The following is a 12,048-nucleotide window of genomic DNA, read 5'->3' as shown; positions in this document are numbered from 1 at the left end:
CAAGTCTTCAGCATCTGTCCTATGGAGACCATCTGAAATCACTGTCGCTTAAGTTTGTCATACAGACTACTCAGAGGTGATCTCTGCCTTGCATACGAGGCAGTCTTTGACCCTGCTTTATTGGAAGTGCTGCTTAGCTGTAAGGGAAATGGTACATGGGCTACTCCCTGTAAAAGCCTTAACCTGGTATGTGACATTAATAAAACCTACTGGAGGGAGAGATTTGTCTACCAGATTTTAACACATCTTTGGAACAGCCTGCCATTTCATGTCAAACAGAGCACCTCATTGTCTCTCATCAGATGCAGTCTGTACGATTGGATGGATGACTGTTATTTCACCACAGGGGTTCCACCTGTCTCTCTCTTGGACAGGGGCAATAGGTGCTGATCATGTAAATAGGAATAAGAAGTTGGCTAGGATTGTAAGGTCCCTAGGACCATTAGTCTAGTGTATTCCAATGATCCCATAGGCTGATGTAAAATGCTCTGACTAATATCCACACACACACCAACTTGGTTACAGTGAGAATAATACCACTACCTATTTATGTTTATAGAACACTGCACAGCACACCCCAAGTTAGCTAAAGTGAGATTAGAACCCCTGTCTATCTAGTCTTGCACACTACATATCCCAGTACTTAATGCATGCACCACAGCACAAGTCTGACATTAATATGGCTTTAAGTACTGTTGTGGTAGATGATATCATCACACTGTGTGAAGGACAAAGAGTTTGGAGGCCTGCATCACCTGCTACACCAAAAATGGTGCAAAACCCTTCCTCTTTGTAAGTCAATGTGGAATTCATATTTGTTTTGTAGGGAGATCCACACACACACCAAGTAGGTTGGAGTGAAATTAGAACTCCTACCTATCTAGTCTTACACACTACAGATCACAGTACTTAACGGACGGGCCATGGCTTAAGTACGACATTAGTATGGCTGTAGGTAGTCTTATGGTAGATGACATCAGCAGGCCTTGTGGAGGACAAGAGTTTGTGGGACTGCATTAACTGCAAAAGCCAAAAAGTGCAGTACCATTGCACTTTCAAGGTCAGTGTGAGATTCACACTTCATAGGTTCATAGGTTTATACTAGGCTATCTGCCCTAAGGCATTTATAAGCCTAGCCCAAAGTTATGTGGCTTACGCCACCCCTTATGTTAGAAATAATGTACCCATTAGTTTGTTGTGCCTCTGTCCAGCAGTGACACAGAGATGATTCCTGGGGTAAACCTACGATCTCCCATCCACCGGTCAAGATTTCTCTTGAACAGAGCCAGTGAGGTGTTCTGCCTCACATGGACCGGGATTTTATTCCACAGCATGGGGAGTCTCTGGGTGATAAATCTATCCCTCCAGCACGTCCTATTTATAACCGTGCTAAGGTTTAAGTCACTTGCTCTAGTGGTTCTGGTGGATTTGGATTTTTTGAGGTGGAGCATGTCCATTAATTCCGGGTTGGTCATGGCCTTGTATGTCAGGCACAGGTCACCTCTGAGCAGACAGTATGCAACTGAATAGAGTTGGAATTTCTTCAGTCTGGCGGTATATGACAGGTTTTGGAGTCCCGTTATCCTTTTGGTGAGGAACTTTTGGGGTCTCTCCAATCGCTGCAGGTGTCGGGTGAGATACATCCCGAATGGTGCATTGTACTCGATCATTGGTCTGATAAGTGAAGAGTACAGGGGAACAATGACCTCACTTGATCTGGATGTGAATCCCTTCATGATCAGATGGGCAATGTAGAAGGTCTTTCGAACCACTTTAGCAACGTGAGTGTCAAACGAGAGGCCACTGTCAACCTGGGTACCCAGGTCCCTGATAACCTCTTCTGTGCTTAGTGGGTTGTCACCTATATGGTAGCTTGGGGTTACCTTGTTTTTCCCGAAGGGTATGACTATACACTTTTTTGCGTTTAACTTCAGGCCATGACTCTGGCACCAGCTATCAGTTTCCGTGAGACCCCTCTGAAGGATGTCTGTGTCCGATGTACTATCCACTATGGCACCCAGTTTGCAGTCATCCACAAACTTTGTCAGCCATAGTCCTCCTATGTTTGCCTGTACTTCTGAGAAGTAGATGCCGAACAATAGGGGGCCAAGGACTGAGCCCTGTGGGACACCACTTGTAACCGGCTTGGAGTCTGACATGGCTCCAGCAACTCTAACCCTGTGGGTTCTGTCCTTTAGCCAGCTTGCAACCCATCTTGTGACATATGGGTTTACATTTAAGCTGGTAAGTTTCTCTATGATACCCGAGTGGGGTATTGTGTCGAAAGCTTTTGCAAGGTCAAGGTAGGCTGTATGGACTGCCTTTCCCTCATCAATGGCCTTGGTAACTGTTTTCAAAGAAGTCGACCAAGATCTGCCCTTGACAAAGCCAAACTGGGTTGGGTCAAAGGTCTGCAAGTCCCCTATGTCCTTGTTTATGAGTTCCATTATGATCCTCTCTATAGCTTTGCAGACCAGGCTTGTTAAGCTTATGGGGCGGTAATTACCAGGGTCCGCAGAGGTACCGCCTTTGTGGAGTGGGACCACAGTTGCTGTACGCCACTCCTTGGGCACATATCCTGTGGTAAGGCTAAGATTAAACAGCTGCCTTATGTGCGGGTTTAGTTCTTCATTGAGTTCATGTAGCACACAGCCGGGGACACCATCCGGTCCCATTGATGCTGTGTTTTTAGCTTTAGAGAGAGCAGCTTTCACCTGCGCATTTGAGATGTCTGGGAGGCTACAGTCTGTTGGGATAGTTGTCTCTCCTTTTGGGGGGGAGAGGGGGGTGAAGTTTGCGCTGAACCTGTCTGCCAGTATGTTGGCAATGTCTGTGGGTTCAGTGATTTTTGTATCATTTTGGACTAATTCTGAGCATATCTGGGAGTTTCCACCCAGGTTTCTGACATAGCTGAAGAAGGCCTTATGATTGTCTTTTGAATCTATGGCAATTTTTTTCTCAAAGTTGGCCTTGGATGATTTTATGAGGGATCGTAGTTTCTTGCTAGTACTGATCAAAGATGCCTTCCCTTTTGGGGATTTTGCTCTATCATGTAATAGCTTTCTCCTCTTATTGTAAAGTTTGCTTATGGCTGGGGTCCACCAGACTGGACGTTTGCCCTTGGTGGAAAGAGTCTCGGTTTTATTTGGGATTGCCTGATCCATGCAGTCCTGAAGGTGTTCATAGAAGGCATTTGTGAGGGCTTCCGCAGTTTGGGTTGTGGTTTCCATTGGCTCGGGGGCCTTGAAGGATACCACACCTGTCTTGAGTAGTGTGAAGTTTGCTTTAGAGAAGTTCTTCACTGTGGTCTTTTTTGTTTGGGGTGGGGGCGGGATGTGGATTTCTAGTGAGATTAGTTTATGATCTGATCTCACCAAAGAGGGATATACTTCCGGTGTGGAGCATTTTGTCCCCATGTTTGTGATGATGAGATCTAGTATATTTTCTCCTCTTGTGGGGACGGTGACTAGTTGTTCCATGGCATTTGAATTTATGAACTCCAGGAACCTTTGGGCTAGAAAGTTGGGGCTTGAGTAATGTTCCCAGTCTATATTCGGGTAGTTGAAGTCACCCAATATGATGGTGTTTGGTGATACATTTATACCCTCCAGTGCAGTGTCTTCAGGAAGGCTGTGTGTGTTTCCTGAGTTTGAGAGGGTGGCCTGTAGCATGCTACAAATTGTAGAGCAGTTTTGCCTATGGTTAATTGCACCTGGATGGTTTCCGATGCTTCGTGCGTAGCCACCAACCTGGAGGTGTGGGTATCCTTGATGAATATGGATACACCCCCTCCTTTTGTGGTATGGTCCGGGTTTTGGGGCTGGAACGCATGATATGAGGTAAAATCTGATAGTGCTGGGGTGCTCTCAGGAGCCTTGAACCAGGTTTCAGTCACAGCACAGACATCGATGTTCTCCATACTGAGAAGGGCCTCAAGTGCGTGCATTTTGAGATTTAGACTTCTGGCATTCAGCAGCATTACCCTTAGTTTCTTCCCTGTAGGGAGATGCACATACACACACAAGCACACCAAGTGGGTTGGAGTGAGATTAGAACCCCTATCTAGTGTTACACACCGTAGATCACAGTACCTAATGCACGTGCCACTGCTAAGTCTAACATTAACGTAGCATAGTCTTATGGTAGATGACATCAGCAGGCCTTGTGTCGGACAAGAGTTTGGGTGACTAGGTAGTCTTATGGTAGATGACATCAGCAGGCCTTGTGGAGGACAAGAGTTTGGGAGCCTACCTCAGCTGCCAGGGCCAAAAGGTGCAGTACAATTGTAGTTTGGAAGTCAGTGAGGGATTCATACTTGTTTTGTAGGGAGATGCACATACACAAACAGGTTGGAGTGAGATTAGAATCCCTATCTATGTAGTCTAACATACTACATTTCACAGTACTTAGTGCACATGCCACACCTTAAGTCTAACATTAACATGGCTGTAGGTAGTCTTATGGTATATGACATAAGCAGACCTTGTGGAGGATAAGAGTTTGGGGGAGTGCATCAATTACAAGGGCCAAAAATTGCAGAACCATTGCAGTTTGGAAGTTGGTGTGAGATTCACACTTTGTAAAAACACAAACGGCTCAAGCAAGGAAAACTGTAGCACACTGTTTATTTACGTTAAGTGCTTTTCGTCATTCCTCATAGGATGACTTCTTCAGACAAGTAACAGAAACCAGACTCTCAGCTTTTATACCATCCTTTAACTGCATAGTTAATCAATTAATTAACTAATTTAACACAACATTTACATTTAAAAAGGAATACAAAATCATGAATAATCAAAAACATTATAATAATATTTAAACACTAAGCTAGTTAAATTAATATAATAACGTTTTCACTAACCTGTTTTTTTAAAGTTATGAAATACAGTACTAAAAAACTATAAAAAATGTATATATGTGATACTACTTATATATGTAAGAAAATGTATAACTGTAAAAAATATAAATATATATACCTCTATTGGTGTGTATAAATCTATATAAAAAATAAAAATATGTATAACTAACAGGTGTGTATATATATATATATTATAAAAAATATTGCAAAATAGAATTGTTCAACATGCACTAATATACTACTAAAAGTAGTTGATTTAACCTCCTATCTTGTCAAACTTTCATAAAAAAAACGGTTACAAGACTAAAAACATATTATTAAAAGAACATTTATATTCAATCAGAATTATACTAATCTAAGAAATGCTTAAATCAATAAAGAAAAATATTCTAAATATTAATCTAATATAAAAATAATAAACCTATCTTCAAACACACAATCCTGAGAGAGTGTAAACTAATATATGAAATTATCTTTCCAAACTTCTCAATTTAAGAAGACATGAAATATTGCATTGATCATTAAGGCCTGGTTCCAAAAATGCATCAGTCCTAATTTGCCACGTAAGTTCATGTTCTTCGAGAAGTAAACTAGAGGGACCCCTTCTATTCTCAGTTGTTATTTGGTCTATTCCAATAAATTTAAATGAGTGGTTAGGATGTAAAAGAATATGTTTTGCTAGGGCATTTTCAGTTCTTAATTTGGAGATTGCGTTGGTGTGTTCGTATATTCTGTCACGCATTCTCCTTTCTGTTTTGCCTATGTAGAAACATGGACAATTCATACATAATGCTCCATAAACCACCATTCTTGAATTACAATCAAATCTATGATTGAAATTGTAAGTCCTATTATTAATCCCATGAGTACTACCAGTTTTTATGTATTTACAATATTTACATGTTCCACAGGTGAACGTTCCTTTAGGTTTACCTATTGCTAAGGTTTTCTTATTCGTTAATAGCATTTTAAGGTTTTTACCCTTCCTGTATACGATTTTTGGGAAAAGGGAGAGTTGTGCAGAACATTTCTTGTCACAACGTAAAATTAACCAATTTTTATAAAGAATTTCTCTTATTATCTTACTTTCAAGGTTATATGTTGTGACAAAAGTTGTCCCAAAACTATCAGTCAGGGTATTTCTTTCCTCTAATTTAATGTCAATCTCTAGACTAGTATCGTCACAGGTATTAATTTGTGTAATTAATATCGATTGATTGGTTGAAGTATCACTGTTCATTGCTTTGCACAATGGGTCAATATTTACTTGGTGAAAAAAGGAGCTGATTCTACAGAAGTTTACTTAGTAACATCATTATTAGATATTATCTTGACCAATATTTTTTTTCTATTTAACAACGAGTTCTATTTACAAAAATGTGGAGTAGCAATGGGTTCCCCAGTAGGTGCTAGTTTTGCAAATATTGTAATGGCCTACTGGGAGGAGAATTACATCATAAAATCTGTCAACTTTTCTAAATACGTTAAGTATTATACACGGTTCCTAGATGACATTTTTATCTGTTTTGAGGGTAACGAGACCTTAGCCTCAGATTTGGTTAATTCCTTTAACAATTCTACCAGTTTTTTGAAATTTACATACAACTTCCAGATGAATGCTGTTAACTACCTAGATGTTTGGCTATTTAAGGATAATGATGAAAAACGGTTTCTTGCTAAGATTTTTAGGAAAGAAACCTATAGTAATTCATTTCTTCATTTTACTAGTTTACATCCTCATTTTCAGAAAAAAGCAATTGTGAAGGGCCAGGCCATTAGAGCAGCCAGGATGATATCTAGATTTGAAGACTTTATTGAAGAATGTAAATTACTAGAAGGCATGTTTAGACATAGGGGATACCCCTATGATTTCATCAATGAGATATTTGATGAAGTTACAATGAAGAGGGAAAATGGAGTTATTAATCCAATACTGAATAAAATGAACAGTGATACTTCAACCAATCAATCGATATTAATTACACAAATTAATACCTGTGACGATACTAGTCTAGAGATTGGCATTAAATTAGAGGAAAGAAATACCCTGACTGATAGTTTTGGGACAACTTTTGTCACAACATATAACCTTGAAAGTAAGATAATAAGAGAAATTCTTTATAAAAATTGGTTAATTTTACGTTGTGACAAGAAATGTTCTGCACAACTCTCCCTTTTCCCAAAAATCGTATACAGGAAGGGTAAAAACCTTAAAATGCTATTAACGAATAAGAAAACCTTAGCAATAGGTAAACCTAAAGGAACGTTCACCTGTGGAACATGTAAATATTGTAAATACATAAAAACTTTTTTTTAATATTTTCTTTTTTAATAGTTTGAGATTCACACTTGTTTTGTAGGGAGATGCAGATGCAAACACACCAAGTGGGCTGGAGTGAGATTAGAAGCCTGCCCTACCTAGTCTTACACGCTACATATCACAGAACCTAATGCACGTACCACAGTTCAAGTGTGCTTTATAAATGACTGCAGGTGAACTAAACGTAGAGGACATAAACAAGGGCTGTGTTGAACAGCATGTGAGGCCTGCACAGTCGCATTGCTTCTTATTGTCATCTGCATCTTAGCAGTCAGATAACGTTTTTATCCTAGCTATGTGACAGTAGCTGTTCTGGGCATATGTGTCTGTTTCTATTTGGATGGGCAAACCTGTGGCCCAAAACATTTTGCCCTGTTGATGAGTGAGTACACAACATTATACATTACACAACTTGTTCACTTATTGAAGTATGTGCAGTGACATCCAACAGACACGGGGGGGGGTTCTAGTGACTGTAGTTGCTGATGTAGATAGCAATATATGGCTTCACAATATGTGTACATATTCATATACTGTGCCATACATTTTCAAGGTTTCCACATGCTGTGTTAGGAAGACGTGGTATGACTCAACACTATCCAGAGCAGTAAGTCTACAGGTTTGACTTGTGTGTTTCACACTAAATTGTGGTTTGCTATCAAATGTGCCATCATTTACACATAACTTAAGAAAAGACTGCCAGAAATCTGGGCTTTAGATATCCCAGTAGTCTCCTCCAAATGCAACAGATGTTATTTTATGTAATTCCACATGTAAGTGCATTATCTACTGTTCAGCTCTTACTTTTGGTCCTTATATATATATATATATATATATATATATATATATATATATATATATATATATATATATATATATATGGGTCTACTTCAGAAGACTGACAACCCAAAAGACTGAATACATTTTTATTGCAGGGTCAAGCCCCACTGCACGGAGAGGGGATGACCTTGGGAACTTTATTTGCAAAAGAAAGAGTTAGTTTGGCAACTAATTGTTAATCCTTATCTTTATCCAGGGTTAAATGACTGCTGCAGTATGAAACCTATTTTAGTATTAAAAGCTTTGACTAGATAGGTACTATTTTAAGCAAGTGTTAACTACCTTTTGGATTAAAACAAGTTATTTAAATAATAAGGTAGTGTGGACTTGTACCCATCTTTGTTTTATATTTAAAATGTTTTTAAAAAATGTTTTAAAGAAAAGGGTGGCTGAACCTTTTAGACTCTTAAAGTGATGTAATAATTTTATCATTGCACTTGAGTCTTTTTAAACAGAGCTGCTACTGTGGGTGAAGAGTCTGCAGAAGTTCACATATGGTTTAAGTGAATGAAAGCTCTTATTTTAATTGAAATGAAGTTTATTGAAGGGCTAACTAGCTTTTCTGCTGAATGTCATTGCTTTCCAGACCTATAGGAGTATTTTGGATTATTTTGTAGTTTGTGTTGTGAAATCAGAAGTTTGTAATTTGCATAAGATTCGCCTGCTTATGTGAAAATGTGCATTGCATGGAAATTTCCCTGATTGCACGTGCTTGCATGCCGCTAAGCGACATTTACTGAAAGAATTTCACGCTGGTGTACGCATTGAGCCTGATGCATACGCAAAAAAAAAAGATTGTGTAGGCTTTATCAAGTTCCCTCTACTGTTTATTTCTAACATTTTTCTCTGTATTTCCAGCTTAGCAATTATAGCTATGGTTTACAGCCGACTTAGATGTTCATTTTTAGATTTATACACATGTTCATTAATATTATCATATGTATTTTACTCACAAATCTGATGAAGTATTTATTTGGTATGAAAGCAGCCTTTGTTAAAATTGTTTCAGTTTATAAGTTACTAATATTTATTCTGGTAGATGTTTAATGGTAGATGTTTTTATTAGTTAATTAGTTAATTTGTTGGTGAGTTGGTTTCTTAATAAAGTTTGAATTAGTAGGTTATCCTTTATAAACTGTTCTTATATTATAATTTTTAACTTGTTTCTAGCTTTTAAGTTTCAGTTCTAAGATAGCACAGTCTCAGTTTACACTATGGTGTTAAGGGGGACTTGGTTAAAGGAATGAGTTTAATGCTTTCATTGCTCTTAACAGAACCACTCTCTGTAACCACTCCCTTGCTACAAATAACCTGTATATATATATTAATGAATGTCTTTAATGCTTTTCATTATACTCAACTAGGGTCACTTGTTTGTGTGTTTTAAACAAAGGATATTCCATTTTTAACTCCTCTCTGGACTACCAACTATTTTTTTATTTTGTAGTACGTATTTTAAAGTTAAAATTTTATTAGTAAACCAGGTGCATAACATATTTCAAGGAGTGAACTTCACACCCTCCACACTGCGAAGTTTCGGTTTGTTTTGTTTTTATACAGTAGTCATACATTAGGCAAATAGAGGGTGGAGGAATCAAACTATGCACTGTAGGATGAAGTGAATTAGCAGTTTATTACTTTAATCCTCTTCATTAAACTGCCTGTCTTTTTGTGTTTGTTTTGAATTTGTTGCATTAGGTAAGAGTTATGGAAAGAAAAGGTTGATGTGATTGGAAGGAGAACTGATCTAACAAGGACACCTCTCAGAAATACATTTGTGTTAGGAAGAGTTGGCTGTATGTAATTATTGTTCCAGTCAGGAAGCAGGAATTAGAAATTCCCACACAGTCTATTTCACATTCCTCCTAGAAGATTGTCAAATGAAACCTCATGACGTGCAGTGGTCAGTGCTGAAATTTGCAAACTCAGAAAAAAAGTATTCTCTTTTACAAAAAGGTGGTAAAGCAACTGTAAATGCAGAAAAATTGAATACACAGCAGCTTCGCATTTTTAGTTATATTTTTCAAAAACATCCAGAAGATACCACAGTAAATATTTAACTACTCTGGTGTACACCAAAACCACCTTTGTACTGTTCAACCTTAGGTACTTAAAACACTGGTAGGCAAGTCTGAGACAAAGCCAGTCCTGATAGGAAAGTACGATGCTTGTCATTGTGTCAGTTACCGAACAGAAATTATCATCACAAACGGACAAATTTTGACGGTAATATCAAAGAAATTTTAGATGTGTTCAAAATATCAACCCATTCATAAAGTTCTTCTATGCATGCATATAATATAATCCTATGTGTGTACATGTATGAGAGTGCAACTTTTTATTTAAAGCATTAAACAAATTACAGTAGGAATTACATGATGGAGAGTATGTCATAGGGAAACTGAGTCATGCATTGCACAAGCATTTTGTCCAGGGTACCAACCTGGCTAAGTGTGAACAAATTTCACTAAAATAGACCCCCTTGCCGAACATTATAGATGCAATAAAATGTTTTATAAGTGATAGCAAAATTCATCAAGAATTGGACCTGGATCTGTACCTGACGGAGGCAGCATAAAAAAGGGCAAGAATGTTATTTATTTATTTTAATTTATTTATTCTTTGACTAGTTATTCCCACTGGGCTAGTACCCTGTTTCAGTGGAGATTTCAGGTGTTATTTATCCTACTAGGGGAACTTTGGCCAGGGCATTTGAAAACTTCCCCTACTCTTTTTGATTTGTGCCATGGGATCCTTTACATCCACCTGAACTACCACAAACCCAAGCAGATGGAGTCTCTCTTTTAAAGTCTAATCCAAAAGAAAGTAGACTAGAGTGCAGCTGTTACACTACAGTGTCAATAATTGATTTACCTTATGTGAGAATAAAACCCATAGCCTTCTGAATCAAAGGCAAGTGTACTATTTTTTATGCCACTGACACTGACTGAATAAGGATGATTATTTCTTTTAGAAGTGTAGAATAAATGAAAACGTGATTGTTGATGCATTCTGGGAGTGCAGTGGGTGGGGGAGGTGTGAAAGGAAGCTGCACAGTGATGGGGAGTATTTGGAAAATGAGTGGTGGACTAATTGAAAGTGTGCTTATGGGAATAGGAGGAGATGGCCATGGGGAGAAAGAAGAAGGTCCTGATAGAATTCATAAGCCAAGATAAAAGTTATATTGCAAAGACTTGGAAGTAGTGAATCTGATGGTTAAGTAATTGGGGAAGTGAATTAAAGGAGCAACTTGGAAGCAGTAATGAAGCTTATTAAAGAAAGTAATATGATAGAGGAATTAAGAAAAGGAGTGGTGGAGGAAGGTATAAGAACTCTACAGAGTAACCCTTGAATAGTTTGAAATTAGAACTGCAAATAAATGAAATGGGAATAAGTTATGAATGTGATGAAAAATTAATTGATGAAGTTATATGAATACTTAAACAGAGCATTGTGGAAGCACGAACAGCAGTGGATCCCATCATTAACATGACATACTCATGAGCCCAGTTTCCCATGCCTGTGCCTAGCATATCAGCAGAAAAGTTTTAAGCATTGTTCTTTGTCATATTCCTGGATATGGAATGCAACCAGAGTCCACTGACTCTGTATATGCTGCTACTACAAGGACTTTTCAATGTGGCTACTGAATTAAATTATGTTTTTGTCTATATGCTGTTGTAATGCTTTTCATATCAAATATGTAAGGAACATGGTCGTGGGCCAGTTTGACAAAAGTTTTGTCTCAGTAAAATAGGAGAATGGGCATGCTGTTGTGTGAATAGTTGCTAATGCATATCAAGTATTTTATCTACTTGTACTTACTTAAAGTATTTGCAATAGTAAGAGTTTCTGTTATGGGATATTCAAAGAATCTGCTCCACTGCACAGTGGATGTTGAAGTGGGTAGACTGTGTACATAATCCTTGTTTCCTGGAATGTGTGGTCTCTGTATGTGCAGTTTACCTGCATTCCAGTCCAGATTTTTCTGTCAAGCACAGGTTAGGTCAGCAGGAAAGGCACAGTTTAG

The 12,048-nt window shown here is 38.1% G+C and overlaps 1 protein-coding gene across 1 annotated transcript in view; it reads left to right on the top strand.

The window, feature by feature from the left end:
• The window catches only part of LOC122816815 (zinc finger protein 2 homolog), a 258,703-nt gene that overhangs the window by 229,575 nt on the left and 17,080 nt on the right, over positions 1–12,048 (top strand). The gene's annotated exons all lie outside the window — the stretch shown is intronic.

This window comes from Protopterus annectens, chromosome 12.part0 (assembly GCF_019279795.1).
Source record: "Protopterus annectens isolate FY-2018-M chromosome 12.part0, PAN1.0, whole genome shotgun sequence".
NCBI lineage: Eukaryota > Metazoa > Chordata > Ceratodontiformes > Protopteridae > Protopterus > Protopterus annectens.
The sequence above is the reverse complement of the archived record's forward strand: the minus strand, read 5'-3'. Positions and strand labels throughout refer to the sequence as shown.